The 16,173-nt window shown below is 44.9% G+C and overlaps 1 long non-coding RNA gene across 6 annotated transcripts in view; it reads left to right on the top strand.

Annotated features, from left to right (window-relative positions):
• Positions 1–1,275: 1,275 nt before the first annotated feature.
• Positions 1,276–16,173, top strand: part of LOC119624383 (uncharacterized) — a 78,625-nt gene continuing 63,727 nt past the window's right edge. For all 6 annotated transcript variants that reach the window (XR_012094746.1, XR_012094744.1, XR_012094745.1 and 3 more), the window contains exon 1: positions 1,276–1,549. This is a non-coding gene — a long non-coding RNA (uncharacterized lncRNA). The remainder of the gene's footprint in view (positions 1,550–16,173) is intronic.

Raw genomic sequence — 16,173 nt, 5'->3', positions numbered from 1 at the left:
ACCGGCCACTCGGCGCCCGCAGCTGCTCCTGCTGCCGCTCCCGTCGGTGCGGGCTCCGGCCCTCAGGGCCACATTGGTGGGCGCCCCAGGCCCAGCTGCTTCGAGAACCTGCGCGGAGACGCCGGGCGCTCGGGGACTGTGCGCGGGGGCAGCGCTCCAACCCCCCGGCCTCAGCCGCCGGGGCGGGGAGGCGGGGGCGCGGTGACTCCGACCGCACTCCCCTCGGCGATCCGCGTGCGCGGCGCCAGTCCTGGGCAAACAAATCCAGACGGGCTGCTTTTCTTTGCTCTTCTCCTGGTCCGCCTCCTCTTCGGGTTTTCCCCGAGGCGGCGGCGGGCGAGATGCAGGTGGCGAGGCGGCCCCCGCTAACCCCACACAAACAAACCCGACGCTTTCGGGGCTACTCCCGCAAGACTCGGCTGCGCCTTCGGCCAGGTGCTCGCAGGCTCCCGGGACGCAAAGGGGAGCGAGGCTGAGGAAGCGGCGGAGGCTCCTGGCCGGGGAGCGAGGGATGACGAGGCGGGGAAAGTGCGGAGGGCGCGCCGGGAGGCGACTCGGCACGCCCCGTGCGACCAACACTTGGTGTTCTCCGCGGTTGCACAAACCCTCCGGGACCGACGGGGCTACTCCACCGAGAGCAGTCCAGCAACTGCCCGCTGCTCCTCGAGCCCGAGGAGCATCAGGGCGCTGCGCCTCGCGCGCACTCGCCCTGCACGGCCGGTCTTCTTTCTTTCCTTCCTTTACCTTCTTGTGCTTCTCCGCAAAGGGCGCTCCAGCCCGCTGCAAAGTTCTCTCACCACCCGAGCGACGACATCCACGAGACGGTGGGGAAAACAGCAGGAGTGCGCTCAGCCAATCGGCCACCCTCCCCGGCGGGCAAACTCTGCGGGCGAGTCCGGAGTAGTCACAGCGGTGGGGCTAGCGGGGGTTTGGTCGCCGCGGGACGACGAAGGTCCGGGCTGGTGGCGCGGGTCCCGCCCGGCCGTGCGAGGGTGGGGTGGCGCAGTCGGCTGCCTCCGGGACGCGGGGCACAGAGTACCCGCCGCCGCTGCTGCTGCTGCTGCTGCTGCTGCTCCTGCAGCCGCCGCTCCCACCGCCGCCGCCGCCGCCGCCGCCCGCGCCTCTCGCGCCGGTTACATTAACACGCGGTTTCACACTCCGGAGCTAACCAGCGCCGGCCCCGCCCAGCCCCGCTCGGGCGGGGGCCGCGAGCTCCGAGCTGGCGGGGGACGCGGGCCCGGGAGGTTGGTGGGGGGGGGGGGCAGGAGGCCCTCATCAGCCAATCGAGTGCGCTGCACCCAACGTGGGGCGTTGACGCGCGCCTCCCCGGAGCCTATGGCAGCGCAGCGCCGGACGGGCCGTTCTCCCTCCCCGGTCCTCTCGCTTCCTTCTCCGCGGTCTCCTCGGTCTCCCCTCCCACCCCGGCCCCTCCTCCGCCAGCCGCGTCCTCCCGGGCTTGGTGAGGAACTGTTCCTGGAGGAGCCGCGGGACGGCAAAACCATCCAATGGGAAGAGGCGATTCGCGGAGATTGGCACTGAAGATGGGAAGGTCGGTGGGAAGGAGAGCGGCGGGGCTGAGCTGTCAATCAAAGTAACGTGGGGCTGGCTAGAGAGCGCGCAGGAGCGCGCTAGCGGGAGGGACTGGTGAGCGTGCAGCCGAGGAAGCTGGGGGCTCGAGTTAGCAAAAATCCTGCCCCTTGCTCACTTTTCCCTTTAATGAAAATCCTCAGATCTAAGTGAAAGTAACTCAAAGACTAGCTGCGTAGCTTCTTATTGGAGGCGGAGGGGGGGGTTTTGGTAATTCGAGCAAATGTGTTTTTCAGTGCTGGACCCCCTTGTTTGATGCTACTCTGAAAGTGAGGCCACATTCAAAAATATATCTGACGTTTGTTTTTCCTTGAGCTGCCTTTTTACGGATGTACGAGAGGGAGTGGACTGTGCACTTAGTTGGAAATGCGTAAATGAGCAACGGCACGGTTGGCGTAGGTACACCAGCCGCAGATACGACTATGATGTCCTCCCACCCCACCCACCCCCTTTGCACCCAAAGTGGTAGGATTTGGTTTTTATTGCAGGATTTCAAGCCACTTTTCAAAAAGATCGTCCTGCCCCGTTTGGCGGGAAGGATTCCCAGAGTGCTGCCAGAACAAGGCACGCGTGTCCGCAGATGAGACGCTTTGCCCGGGGCGTGAAATCTCAGTTCTTCGTCTTAAAAGTCCAGACTTCGCTGTTAGTAGAGGAGGGGAGCGGCTGAGGTTTTTAGGAGCCTCTCAGCTACAAGACCACGAGTCTGTTTCCAATTCCTGGGAACAAAGAGAGACAATGTAATAAACCAGCACTGAGACTTGAAAAACCTGTCCCGCACACCCCACCCCCATAGTCTGGGTGGTACTCCTGAGCTGAGCTGTGTGAAGAGCTAAATGGGAAGAGTTAGGTAAATGACGTGGCTAAGGTTCTTATGAAGTGGAACTTGAGTTAAAAGGGATTTTGAGATTGTAATAATCAAGACACGCTGTATAATTAATGCTGAGAGTCTTCGGTTTTTGTGTATGTCTCTAAATACACCCACAGCAGAAAACCGTCAGTATTGCTGCATTTTATACTTTTGTTTGAAGAACAGTCCAATGGAGCTACTTCCACATGAGCAGTGAGTGAATAATGCTGGTTTAACCAAACGGTGGTAACTTTTTCTATAAGGGCACATCTTGGACAAGTATTTATCTTATGTTGGAAACTAGTTAAGTTTTTGGTATTAATAACCCCCACGTTCCCATTATTTTACTTTCAAGAGACTTATGGGGAGGAGCTTATTTAAAGAGACATACATTTTATTTAAAGATGTGTTTTTACAGAGATCTTTTTCTTGAAGTAGTTTTAGAAGTTTTAGATAATACATTTCACTGTTGGAGTTGTTTTTAAATATGTATGATATTGATTTGTCTATAATTGCATCACTCCCAAATATCAATTATAAATGAAAAATAAAAAAGCTATTTTAGCCTGTCTGTACGAAGCCATAGTACATTCTTAAACAAGTTGGGCATTGTAGCTTTGTGGTGTTCTCATTAAGTACAGTTGGGAAGGCGGCTGTATTATTCATTTTGCTAACATGGAGAACAAAAAAGAAGAAAGCACTGCCTCACTCTATTTGGTTAAATTTGGTGATGATGAGAGTTTTGCTCGACATACAGGACTTTTTGGAATCATAGGACCTCAGGCCTTTAGCAACCTGTTTTCCTTGAAACCATCTAATGTACGAGCCACATATTCCAGTCTGCGGCCAGTTCATCCCTTATCAGCTCCAGGACTGGATAGAAAGTGCTTGGATACCACAAGTATGCTTGTATACATGCTGTGACAACTGGAGCAACTGATACTCCTCCGCAGCTTACCCAGGCTTTACGTGGTGCCTGTATCTTAAATAACTGGCACACTCTCATTAAGTTTAAACAGAGCCACTAAAATATGCTTTGAGACGGGGCAAAAGTGTTGCTACTTCTCCTTTCCCTACCCCGCTGCCCTCAAAATCAGTTCTAAGGCATCTTTAAATGTTCTCTAATGTATCTACTCACAGACAATGTGTCTGCTCACCATATTTCCCAGTTTGCCATGAGTAAACATTGGAAATTCTCTTTTAACTAGTCTTTCCTTGCCAATAGAGTTTGAAACACCAGGCCTTCTGATTTCCTTATAATGTAGTATCTAGTATCTACAGATCATTATGAATTTAAAATTGGAAGGCCTTTAATTGTGCACATAAAAATGGTTGGTTTTGGTTTTTGAAGCCTTTTCTTCCCATTTAGAGCATCGTCTGTCAGAGTGGGAGAAGGCTCTGCCCTTTTCAAGGTCATATTTTCTCCATGATTGTCATGCTGTAATAATTATACTACAAAACTCTCATCAAACTGCATTACAAATGATGGTGTTTAAACAGTCAAGTAGCTTTAATCTTATGTTTTAAATAAATAATATATGTGCAGATTGCCTACAGCCTGTTTAAAAGAAAATAGTCCTCCTTATGAAATCTATAATTTTGGTCTTCCATTTAAAGCCTGTTAACCGTAATCTTCTTTACCTTTAACATTCGTATGTCAATGATGTTTTTATGTGAAATGTATGATGCTTCCACTGGAAATTTTCTCTGAAAAACACAGTACCCTTTTTATGCTCTGCAGAGAAACAGAAAGATTGTCAGCTTGTTCATTTTCTTTTGATGTATATGTGGGTATATTCCCATTCATTTGTTGCTTATTATCAAATTTTCAACTCAGCAATAGCCTAAGTAATTGCAAAAGCTAAATGTTATCTAGTACAGATACTACACGAAATAGGAAAAGTTATGGATGCTTATTGTAGCAACTAGACTAGACATCTTTTAAATCTATTACTTTTTTATTTGAAATCATAATTGTAATTTTTTTTTTTTTTTTTTTTTTTTGGAGACTGAGTCTCCCTCTGTCCCCCAGGCTGAAGTGCAATGGCGCCATCTCAGCTCGCTGCAACCTCTGCCTCTTGGGTTCAAGATTATCTTGCCTCAGCCTCCCCAGTAGCTGGGACTACAGGCATGTGCCACAACACCCGGCTAATTTTTGTATTTTTAGTACAGACGGGGTTTTGCCATGTTGGCCAGGCTGGTCTCGAACTCCTGACCTCGTGATCTGCCCGCCTCAGCCTCCCAAAGTGCTGGGATTACAGGCGTGAGCCACCACGCCTGGCTAATAATTATAGTTTTTAAAAGACCACTTTTGTTGTGTTCTCTTCATTTTAGCTGAGAATTATTGCTAATTTCCTCATTTCAATTTTTTTTTTTTTTTTTTGAGTCAGAGTCTCTCTCTGTCGCCCAGGCTGGAGTGCAGTGGTTGTGATCTCAGCTCATTGCAACCTCCACCTCCCAGGTTCAAGCAATTCATGTGCCTCAGTCTTCTGAGCAGCTGGGATAACAGGCATGCACCACCACGCCCGGCTAATTTTTGTATTTTTAGTGGAGACAGGGTTTCACCATGTTGGCCAGTCTGGTCTCGAACTTCTAACATCAGGTGATCCGACTGCCTTGGCCTCCCAAAGTGCCAGGATTACAGGCGTGAGCCACCCTGCCCCACGTTTTCTTTTTCTTTTTTTTTAATTGAGAGTTTTCTTAAACCTAAGAATGTAAGGTCCAGAAGAATTGTTCCCAGCATTGCTTTGTAATCTTTTTCTCCCCCACCCCTTTACCAAAGGGCAAGATGGACGTGGAGGTGGAGGGAAGAAGGCAGAGAAGAAAAAAAAAATCAGTAGCAGATCCATGCAGCAGTAAAACCTCAAATAAAATCACTTCCAAAGAATCTCTTGCGGTTTCACACAATATGGTAAAATTAGAGATTGCAGGAAACCAACTAAATTAAACTGGGAGCATTTGAAGAGAAATGAGCAGACTTTATGAAAATGACACATTGACTGACCAGTATGCTTTTTTATCAACAATTTCTTTGTTAAGACGAAGATCAAAGGAACCTGCATATGTTTTCATTTTGTTCTAACTAGAAAATTACATCCAGATGTTTAATAGGCATTTGGTTGGTTTTTCAGCATTGATTAGATATGTTGGTTCTGTTTGCTTACAAGTGCAGCCGGATCATTAGCTAATGCAAAGAAATGTTTGCTGTGAGTTGCTAATTAGGGCTTTTGGAAACCCTCCATGCTCAAGAACAATTTGTACAGTGGCCAGAAGAACTTGTGGGACTTGGGGAAGTTGTTCTCCCTTCTCTGTCAGAGTGGGGAGAAGCAGACAGTCCTATTCCCTAATCTCCCTTTGCCTAGGGGGATTGCGATGGGATCCCCAAGGATTGGAGTGCAAATAAATTAGGAAGAGACCACACAGGCACTCCCAAACACGGAGAGATAAATGTGCTCTTTCTGGAACCACCACTGTGCGGTCTTTTGAGGTGGGGGGAGCGAACATCTAAAACGCTGGATATTAACATGTGGAAGATGCTTGGTGCTAATGTTATCAAATACACAGCATTTTTAAGTATACTTTAGAGACAGATGGGAAAGCCCTTTATGATAAACGAGTGTACTTGAATTCATTACTGTAGTACTTATAATTAAAAATATCTCCTTTGCAATTTCAGTACTTTCACAGGATACAAGAGACCAAGCTTGGGAACTAGAAGGCTGGGGAGAGCGAAAGGAGTGAGGGAGAGGAATTTTGGAAACCAGGGAGGAAATGCAGTGTTTACTTTCACAGCCCACCCATTCGTTTACCTTGTTAAAGCCCCAGAACTTGTACAAGATTAGCTATTCACTCAGTATTCAAATAAACTGTTTGGGAATTTGAGGAACCAGGCGGATAAACTTCTTAGCCCACCAATCACGTTTTTAAAAATGCTCGACTGTGTCTGAGGCCTGCAGAAGAACACCACCTCAGCTGCGGCCGAACTTTTGTTTATTTAAGTCTATATTTCGAGAAAGATGTCAGTCTAAAATAGCATGTGTTTATAAGCAATCATAGGAGTGCAGATATAAATCCCATTGTACCACGTTCTTCTGCCTATTAATGCCCCTTCTACTCCTAAGTCTGTTTATATCTCCCCCCCGCTGCCCCCCCCCCCCCCCGCAACGGAGTCTTGCTCTGTCACCCAGGCTGGAGTGTAGTGGTGTGATCTCAGCTCACTGCAACCTCCACCTCCCAAGTTCAAGCAATTCTCCTGCCTCAGCCTCTCGAGTAGCTGGAATTACAGGCACCCATCACCACACCCGGCTAATTTTTGTATTTTTTGTAGAGACGAGGCTTCACCGTGTTGGCCAGGCTGATCTCGAACTCCTGACCTTGTGATCTGCCTGCTTTGGCCTCCCAAAGTGCTGGGATTACAGGCGTGAGCCACCACACCCAAGTCTGTTTACAAGTAATGCACATGTACGGCACACTCCTATGTGTTAATGTTACCTGATTAATTTGGGATTTTCACACTAATAGGATATATTCATGATTAGTTTCTTTGAAGTAGTTCAAGCAGAGAGCCTTTCTGCCAGAGCTTTCCCTGTCTACCAGCGAGATGCCCTAGAAAAGCAAGAACAGTATTTTGGGGCTTGATGAAACACTGCCTGGAATTCAGACCATAATAAAAGATCTCAGTGAAGTTTGCCCTCCCCCTCTTTTCTTTTCTTTTTTTTTTTTGTGACGGAGTCTAGCTCTGTTGCCCAGGCTGGAGTGCAGTGGTGCAGTGGCGCAGTGGTGCCATGTCGGCTCACTGCAACCTCAGCCTCCTGGGTTCACACCATTCTCCTGCCTCAGCCTCCCAAGTTGCTGGGATTACAGGCGCCTGCCACCACGACCCGCTAATTTTATGTATTTTTAGTAGAGACGGGATTTCACCATGTTAGCCAGGATGGTCTCGATCTCCAGAGCTCATGATCCGCCCACCTCAGCCTCCCAAAGTGTTGGGATTATAGGCATGAGCCACTGCGCCCAACCTCCTTTTTATTAACCCGTTCTAAAGTCTGAGAAAAGTTGGGATCATACACTGTTTTTAATTCATTCAGTTTAGCATTTAGCTCGACTCAAGCTGAAGAGCATTTGGTAGACAAAAGAAAAAAGTAAAGGAAGCACCTTTGATGCTCCTTCCTACATATTCACATAACAAGAGCGGACCTGGGCCCCGTAACATTCTCTGCTGAGCCGCCTTTGCAGCAGGCCTAGGACTTGCTGGGAAATCAACTTTAAACCGAGACATCTTTCCTTTCCTTTACACGCTTTCACTTTGGCAGTATCATTTAAATAACTTTTCTTCCTGAAGCTAGCCATATCATTGAAGGGTTAAAACTTGCGTTCAACTAATTGATGATCTCTAGATGTTCTTCACAGCTGAGGGCAGCTGAACTCTGGGGATGGGAGGGGACTAGAGTGCAAGATATTCCAGATACCTTCACGTTTCCAGAATGGAAAGTTTAAGTCTAGATGAGCAAGTTAAATGGAATAAATACAGAATGCTGGGACATTCTACAAGACAGCTAGCCTGAGCTATTTAAAAAGTTAATGTCAAGAGAGAGAGGAGAGAAGTGAGGAAGGACTATTCCTTAAAAACAAAGATATATAATGAAAATGCAATGTGTAAATCTTTATTGGCTCCTGGATTTAAAAAAAAAAAAATGCAGGATGTCTTGGGCAACTTTAATTTGGACTGGATATTATAGATAGTATAGAATTAGGGTTGTCTTTTTTTGATGTTAGAGTATTGTGGTTATTTTGGAGGATGTTATTCTGAGAAGATAAATGGTGAAACATGCAACTTCAAATAACACCCGCAACTGCAAATAAGACGTGTATGTAGAGAGTGAAAAAGAAAGCGAATTTGGCAATGTGTTAACCATTACAGAATTTCAGGATAATGTTTATAGCTATTCGTTTTACTATTCTTTCAGTATTTCTATGTTTGAAAATGTTTCATGATGAAAAGTCTGGGAAAACAATTCTAGGTTCATTGTCTACATCTCTTTTTTTTTCATGTATTATAATGGAATTCACTTCATAGTTAAAAGATTTACTTGTAATGTTTCTAGTAAAAAAAAAAAAAAAAAAAAAGTATGAGGCAAGCCGCGGTACTCACACCTGTAATCCCAGTACTTTGGGAGGCTGACGCTGGTGGATCACGAAGTCAGTTCAAGACCAACCTGGCCAACATAGTGAAACCCTGTCACTACTAAAAATACAAAGAATTAGCCGGGTGTGGTGGCGGGTACCTGTAATCCCAGCTACTCGGGAGGCTGAGGCAGGAGAATTGCTTGAACCCGGGAGGCAGAGGTTGCAGTGAACCAAGATTATGCTACTGCACTCCAGCTTGGGTGACAGAGCGAGACTCCGTCTCAGGGAAAAAAAAAAAAAAAAAAAATATATATATATATATATATATATATATATATATATATATATATATGAGAAAATGATTTTTTTCCCCTGATCATGGGAGAACTGTCATACTAATAACCAAAGTATTACCCAGTGTTTTTGCTCTGGATCTTTTAGTAGTTTTATTATTTATGCTATTTTATTTTTGTTTGGTTTTCTTCAGGAGTCCCAAATGTCCATTAGTTACCAATTAATATAAAATGAAAATCTTTAAATACATTAGGGCATTACATTAACAATCCTCTAAAGCATTGTTTTATGATCCATAAATCTCAAAATCACCAGAAAATCTGTTATAAAATAAAGAGGAAAACTGTTTTATGTTAAGAATAAGGCAATAGCAAATAAATTTTAATTCCTTTATTCCTTTTCTTCTTTCTTTTCTTTTTTTTTTTTTCTTTTTTTTGAGACTGAGTTTCACTCTTGTTGCCCTGGCTGGAGTGCAATGGTGCAATCTCAGCTCACTACAACCTCCGCCTCCTGGATTCAAGCGATTCTCCTGCCTCAGCCTCCCAAGTAGATGGGATTACAGGCATGCGCCACCACACCCAGCTAGTTTTCTATTTTTAGTAGAGATGGGGTTTCACCATGTTGGTCAGGCTCATCTTGAACTCCCAACCTCAGATGATCCACCCGTCTTGGCCTCCTAAAGTACTGGGATTACAGGCGTGAGCCACCATGCCTGGCCTTTTTTTTTTTTTTTTTTTTTTTTTTTTTATGAGATGGAGTTTTGCTCTTGTTGCTCAGGCTGGAGTGCAATGGCGCCATCTCAGCTCACTGCAACCTCCTCCTCCCAGGCTCAAGTGATTCTCCTGCCTCAGCCTCCCGAGTAGCTGGGATTACAGGCATGCAGCACCACACCCAGCTACTTTTATAGAGACGGAGTTTCTCTGTGTTGGTCAGGCTGGTCTCGAACCCCCAACCTCAGGTGATCTGCCTGCCTTAGCCTCCCAAAGTGCTGGGATTACAGGCATGACCCACTGCACCCAGCCCCTTTATTTCTATTATGAATAGTTGTTTTGCTAGCCTTTTCATCATTTGACCTGGCAGTGAAACTTATAAATTGTTAGTTTGATTTTTAAATTTCCTTAATATTTTGAAATGTAATGCTGATGCAGATTATTGCTGTGTACCAAGCTTTAAATATTACTCATGAAAAGAAATGAAAATAGCACTAAATTTGGACACTGAAGTTGTGCTCATGCAGAATCACAAGGGCACATATTTATGATGTGCTAATAAATAAATAGTTTTCCAGAAAAGTTGTGAAAACGACAAGGCATAATCTGAGAGGTGACAGTTGAGATATCCTGTCTATCAATTCTTTTTCCCTTTAATCATAGCTTTTTAGTATGTTGTGTTTTTCCTATCACCATTATGTTTATTGAAGGGAAAACTTTCTGTGACATTTGTAAACAGATTCTAGCAAGTGAACAGATTAAATCTTCAATTTGTGATGTAAAATTTGAGTGCCTAAAAGGAGAGGCAAATATGAAAATACTGGGAAACCAGGACTTTTCACACATGGTGATAAATCCATCCATCCAATACTTCGAAACACCATCCACATAGCTAATTATTATGTAAAACGAAACCATGAAAAGAACTGATGCTTCTCCATGACAGTAGATGCCCCAGGGGAACAGAATTCCCATCCTGGTTTCCCCTATTTGCAGCCTCCACCCTTCAGAGGAACTAGCAAGTTACAATTGGCACTTGAAAAAGTGTTACAAAACACTGACAAGTATTAGGGAAACGTTGATTAATGTAAACAGCCTGCCTCAAGGAATGATACCTTTCTTAAGAAAACCAGTTTTCAATTCGCATTTGTATGTGCAGGTAAATGCAGTGAGTGTTTGAAGAGAAGTGATTTTTGCCTTTGCTGGAGAGAAGAGAGGATTATCATATTTACATCTTAACTTTCTGAAAATTTGAAAAAAGAATTGACAGACTGAAAGTCAATAGGCCCAAAAAATGAAGGAAATTCTGACATATGCTTCGACATGGATGAACCTTGAGGACGTGATGCTAAGTTCAATAAGCCCGTCACAAAAAAACAAAGGCCAAATGCTTCCACTTACAGGAGGGGCCTACAGTAGTACATTCCTGGAGGCAACAGTAGAATGGTGGTTGCCCAAGGCTGGGAGTAGGGGGTAAAGGAGAGTTCTTATTGAAGGGTTATGGAGCTTCAGCTTTGCAGGGTGAAACAGTTCTGTGGATGGACGGCAGCGATGGTTACACAACAACATAAATGCACTCGGTGGCACCGAACTGTATGCTTGAAAATGGGTAAGATGGCCAGGTGCAGTGGCTCACACCTGTAATCCAGCACTTTGGGAGGCTGAGGCAGGTGGATCACTTGAGACCAGGAGGTGGAGACCAGCCTGGCCAACATGGTGAAAACCCGTCTCTACAAAAAAACACAAAAATTAGCTGGGCATGGTCCCAGCTCCACGGGAAGGCTGAGGTGGGAGAATCGCTCAAGCCCAGGAGGCAGAAGTTGCAGTGAGCCCAGATTGCACTGCTGCACTCCAGCCTGAATGATAAAATGAGATTCTGTCTTTAAAAAAAAAAATTAATAAGATGGTAAATTAGGCTGGGTGCAGTGGCTCCCACTTTGGGAGGCCGAGGTGGGCGGATCACAAGGTCAGGAGTTATATACCAGCCTGGCCAACATAGTGAAACCCTGTCTCTACTAAAAATACAAATATTAGCCGGGCATGGTGGCATGTGCCTGTAGTCTCAGCTACTCAGGAGGCTGAGGCAGGAGAATCGCTTGAACCCAGGGGACAGAGGTTGCAGTGAGCTGATATCACTCCATTGCTCTCCAGCCTGGGCAACAAAAGCAAAACTCCATCTCAAAAAAAAAAAAAAAAAGTGAGATGGTAAATTTTATGTTATCTATATTTTACCACAATCTAAAAAAAAAAAAAAAAAAAGTCAATGGGATTCCTTTTTCTCATGTACCAGTTTTATTTTAATTTGGATTCTCATCCTATTCATTTTCTATTTATTTATTTATTTTTGAGATGTAGCCTAGCTCTGTCACCCAGACTGTGCAGTGGCGCCATCTCGGCTCACTGCAACCTCCGCCTCCTGGGTTTAAGCAATTCTCCTGTCTCAGCCTCCTGAGTAGCTGGGATTACAGGCCCATGCCGCCACGCCCGGCTAATTTTTGTAGTTTTAGTAGAGACAGGATTTCACCATGTTTGCAGACAAGTGATCCACCCAACTCGGCCTCCCAAAGTGCTGGGATTACAGGCATGAGCCACCACGCCCGGCCTGCATGACATTTTTAAAAGATTTGTTTTGTTTTGTTTTGTTTTGTTTTTCTAGAGATAGGGTTTCTCTAAATTACCCAGGCTGATCTGAAACTCCCGGCTTCAAGTGGTCCTCCTGCCTCAGCTTCCCAAAGTGCTAGGTTTACAGCATGAGCTATCATGCCCAGCCCCTAGCCTATAATTTTTTATTAGGGACTGACTATGTGCCAGATGCTGTTCTAAGTAGTTTACATGTTAATATGACCTAATTTACTGTACACATCATTGCTATTAGGTAAGGCACTGTTATCATCCCTATTTCACTGAAAAGGAATCTGGGGCCCAGTACTTTCCGAGAGTCCCAAGCAGGAGAGCTGGGTGTCCCATCCTGATGCTCTAGAGAGCTCACTAGCAGCCAGTAGCCACAGCTGACTTCTTAGCTGTTCTTCCAGTGCCATTTCTTCCTCTGTTCTCACATTCCCCATGGATCTACTGATAGAAAAATGTATATATGTACTTTCCCCACAAGCTTGGTAGGATTTCTCTTGGTACTTTTGAGGTGAAGTTGATACTTTAAGAATTCATATTCCTGCAAATAGAACTAACAGCTGCCTCAGGGCTCTAGAACTGTGTCTGCCGGTGGAAAAACATGGCTACCTTCAGTTGTGTGCTTTCTGGCAACACCCAATTCATGCCCTAAATTTCAGTTCCACAAAGAAAGGAAGGCTGATTTACAACTTTGTAAATGCTACAATTAAGGGGGGGCGGGGGGGGGGGGAGAGTAGAAGATTATCTGTCATCGATCTATGTATCTATTTATCTATCTAAAGTTCTGCAATTAAAATGGTTTGGGATGATCTTGGTAATAGTAGACATGTAGTCTGAGTACTAGTGTCACATTTGGAAACATTTGGTCTGCTGAATGTCAATGGATGTGTTTCTAGCCTGCAATGCCCTCTTGAAATCAATAGCTTTAAAGATCTTTAACCATGAACTGTAGTGAGAAGTAAATTTTAGGCTGGCCGTGGTGGCTCACTCCTGTAATCCCAACACTTGGGGAGGCCGAGGCGGGCAGATCACCTGAGGTCAGGAGTTCAAGACCAGCCTGGCCAACATGGTGAAACCCTGTCTCTACAAAAAAATACAAAAACTAACCAGGCACGATGGCGGGTGCCTGTAATCCCAGCTACTACGGAGGCTGAGGCAGGAAAATTGCTTGAACTGGGGAGCGGGGGTTGCAGTGAGCCGAGATCACACCATTGCACTCCAGCCTGGGCCACAGAGCAAGACTCAGTCTCAGAAAAAAAAGAAGTACATTTTAAACATCTCAAATGAACCTTGTGCACATGTACACACAAATACAGGTTGCAACACACAATTTTAAAACATTCCTTTAAATTACGCTATAGGATTTTTCAATTTGATTATTAACCCTCTAGCTTGGAAAGCTATTGTCCTCAAAACCAGGTTCTCATGGAAAATGGCAACATAGTCTGCTCAATAATGTCAGAACAGATTTTTCTTTCCTTTATCCCTTTTGCAATGAGAAGTCGTAATCCCTGCCTTTGGTGAAGTTACCCTTAAATTCCAAATCAATAGGATTCAAAGCTCTTCAGAGAATTTCTGAGTAACTCTGTAGTTGCTCCCTTCCCTGCTGGCTGTTTTCTGCCTTGAGGCCCCTACCTGCACCCCCAATCTCAGCACCCCTCTCCTGTCTGCCACATCTCATGGCATCTCTCAGCTGCCTCCGTGCCCATCTACTCACCCCAAGCCTAGAGTGGTCCAAAAAAAGAACCAGGCTCGGAGACAGAGGGTCCTGGAAAGGAATTCCTCCTTATCCCTTACTAGATTGACCTTGGGCAAACGACTGCTGCTCTCTGGGCCTCAGTTTCCTCACTTATAAAACAAGGATAATAACACAGTCTCTCAAGGTGGTTTCTTGGGCTGAAAGAGGAGAAGTGAGATACGGTAGTAAAGTAATTAACACAGTGTTTAGCTTTGTGAACATTATTCCCTTTCCTTTTTTTGCCTGAGGCATGTTGAAGGCCCTGTCTGAGGTCAGCAGGTGCTGGGAAAATAACCCCCTTACTAGAGATGCATCCTGGACAATCACAGGGCAGCATGGACTCCAAAAGTAATGTTCGGTGAAACTTTAGTCCAATCATGGCCCAAAACTCCAGGGTCCAAGAAGGACATCATCATGGTATTTCTCGGGGGCAGGATAAATGGATCTCAGGGAAAGGCAGGAGCCAATGACCTTGAATACCCTCCCACCCCCTATCCATTCATAGACTGTTTCATACTCATGAAAAAACAGCACTAGAGGCAGGGCACGGTAGCTCATGCCTATAATCCCAGCACTTTGAGAGGCCGAGGTGAGTGGATCACTTGAGGTAAGGAGTTGGAGACCAGCCTGGCCAACAGGCGAAACCCCGCCTCTACTAAAAATACAAAAATTAGCTGAATGTGGTGGCGCATGCCTATAGTCCCAGCTACTTAGGAGGCTGAGGCCAGAGAATTGCTTGAACCCAGGAGGTGGAGGTTGCAGTGAGCCGAGATCGTGCCACTGTACTCCAACCGGGGCGACAAAGCCAAGACCTTGTCTCAAAAAAAAAAAAAAAAGAAAAGAAAAAAAGAAAGAAAGAAACTAGAAATGCAAACTTTCAAACTTTGGGTGAGAGGGCTAGGAAAACAAAGAATGAACAGTATACATCAGCTATTTTTGGTGGCTACTGCCCTGAGTAGCCCATTTACATAATATAATAACAACGAAATGGTGCTAATCTGAGAAGTTAATGGAATCAGATCTCACATATGCTCTCCTTGAATGTCATGCCATCTCACCCAATGAATATTAAGTTGTATGTTAGAAAGAGCTTGAGAAACACTTATAGAAATTAGGAAGTGAATTAGATATCAGCTGGATTCTTTTTAGGAATATGATCTGGTCTAGTATTAGTTTTGAACTGGGAACTTTCCATTTTTCCTCCTGGAGACTTTCCTTTCACATCATCAATTTTATTAGTGATGGTTGAGGTCTCTCAAATCTGTGAATAAGGTTTAGTGAGAACTGATGAGCCCTGGTTACATAAGAATTCTAATAGCTATGGGTTGCCGCTATGTGGTAGAAGTCAAACTCAATTTTCTTTTCTTTTCTTTTTTTTTTTTTTTTTTTTTTTTTTTTTTTGAGACGAAGTCTCTCTCTGTCACCTTGGCTGGAGTGCAGTGGCGGGATCTCAGCTCACTCCAGCCTCCGCCTCCCAATTCAAGCGATTCTCTTGCCTCAGCCTCTCAAGTACTTGGGATTACAGGCATGCACCACCATGCCCGGCTAATTTTTATATTTTTAGTAGAGATGGGTTTTCACCATGTTAGCCAGGCTGGTCTTGAACTCCTGGCCTCGAGTGATCCACCTGCCTCAGCCTCCCAAAGTGCTGGGATTATAGGTGTGAGCCACCACGCCTGGCCTGATCCAATTATCTTTTAATTCAACAATTCTCTGTCTGGGAGACTCCCTAGAACCTCTTCTATGTGTCTTTTTTCATTTGAAATCTTTCCTTTCAAATCAGGCCTACTTTAGAAAGACCAAAAAAAAAAAAAAAAATCAAAATACAAAACCTTCATTTGTGAAAAATGAAAGAAAAGGAGAAGGGATTTTTCTCTCTAGATTTAGCTTTTTTCAGTAAGGAAATATTGGACCATCAGGTAATCAATCTTGGCTACACAGTTCAAGCAAAAAACAAAACAAACAAAACCATCGTTTGCTTAGCGTTGCTGTATCCCTAGACAAATTCTACCAGCTTTTACATTGCTATTACTCTCCTTCCCCATTGCAGCCGTTTAAAAAAAGTTCTACTTGGGAAGATAGAACAAAGCCTATCTTTATGCTCTAAGCAGTGCCTAGCTCTCAGAGTTGGAGGAGGGAAGAGAAAGGAATAATGAACAAGGGGGAGGAGAAGGTGGTATTTAGTTTCTTCTTAAATTTCACTTACTAAGAATTCCCTCAGTGTCAAATGGGGAGGCATCTTT

Source organism: Chlorocebus sabaeus, chromosome 12 (genome assembly GCF_047675955.1).
Source record: "Chlorocebus sabaeus isolate Y175 chromosome 12, mChlSab1.0.hap1, whole genome shotgun sequence".
NCBI lineage: Eukaryota > Metazoa > Chordata > Mammalia > Primates > Cercopithecidae > Chlorocebus > Chlorocebus sabaeus.
This window is presented reverse-complemented; position numbering and strand designations above follow the sequence as displayed.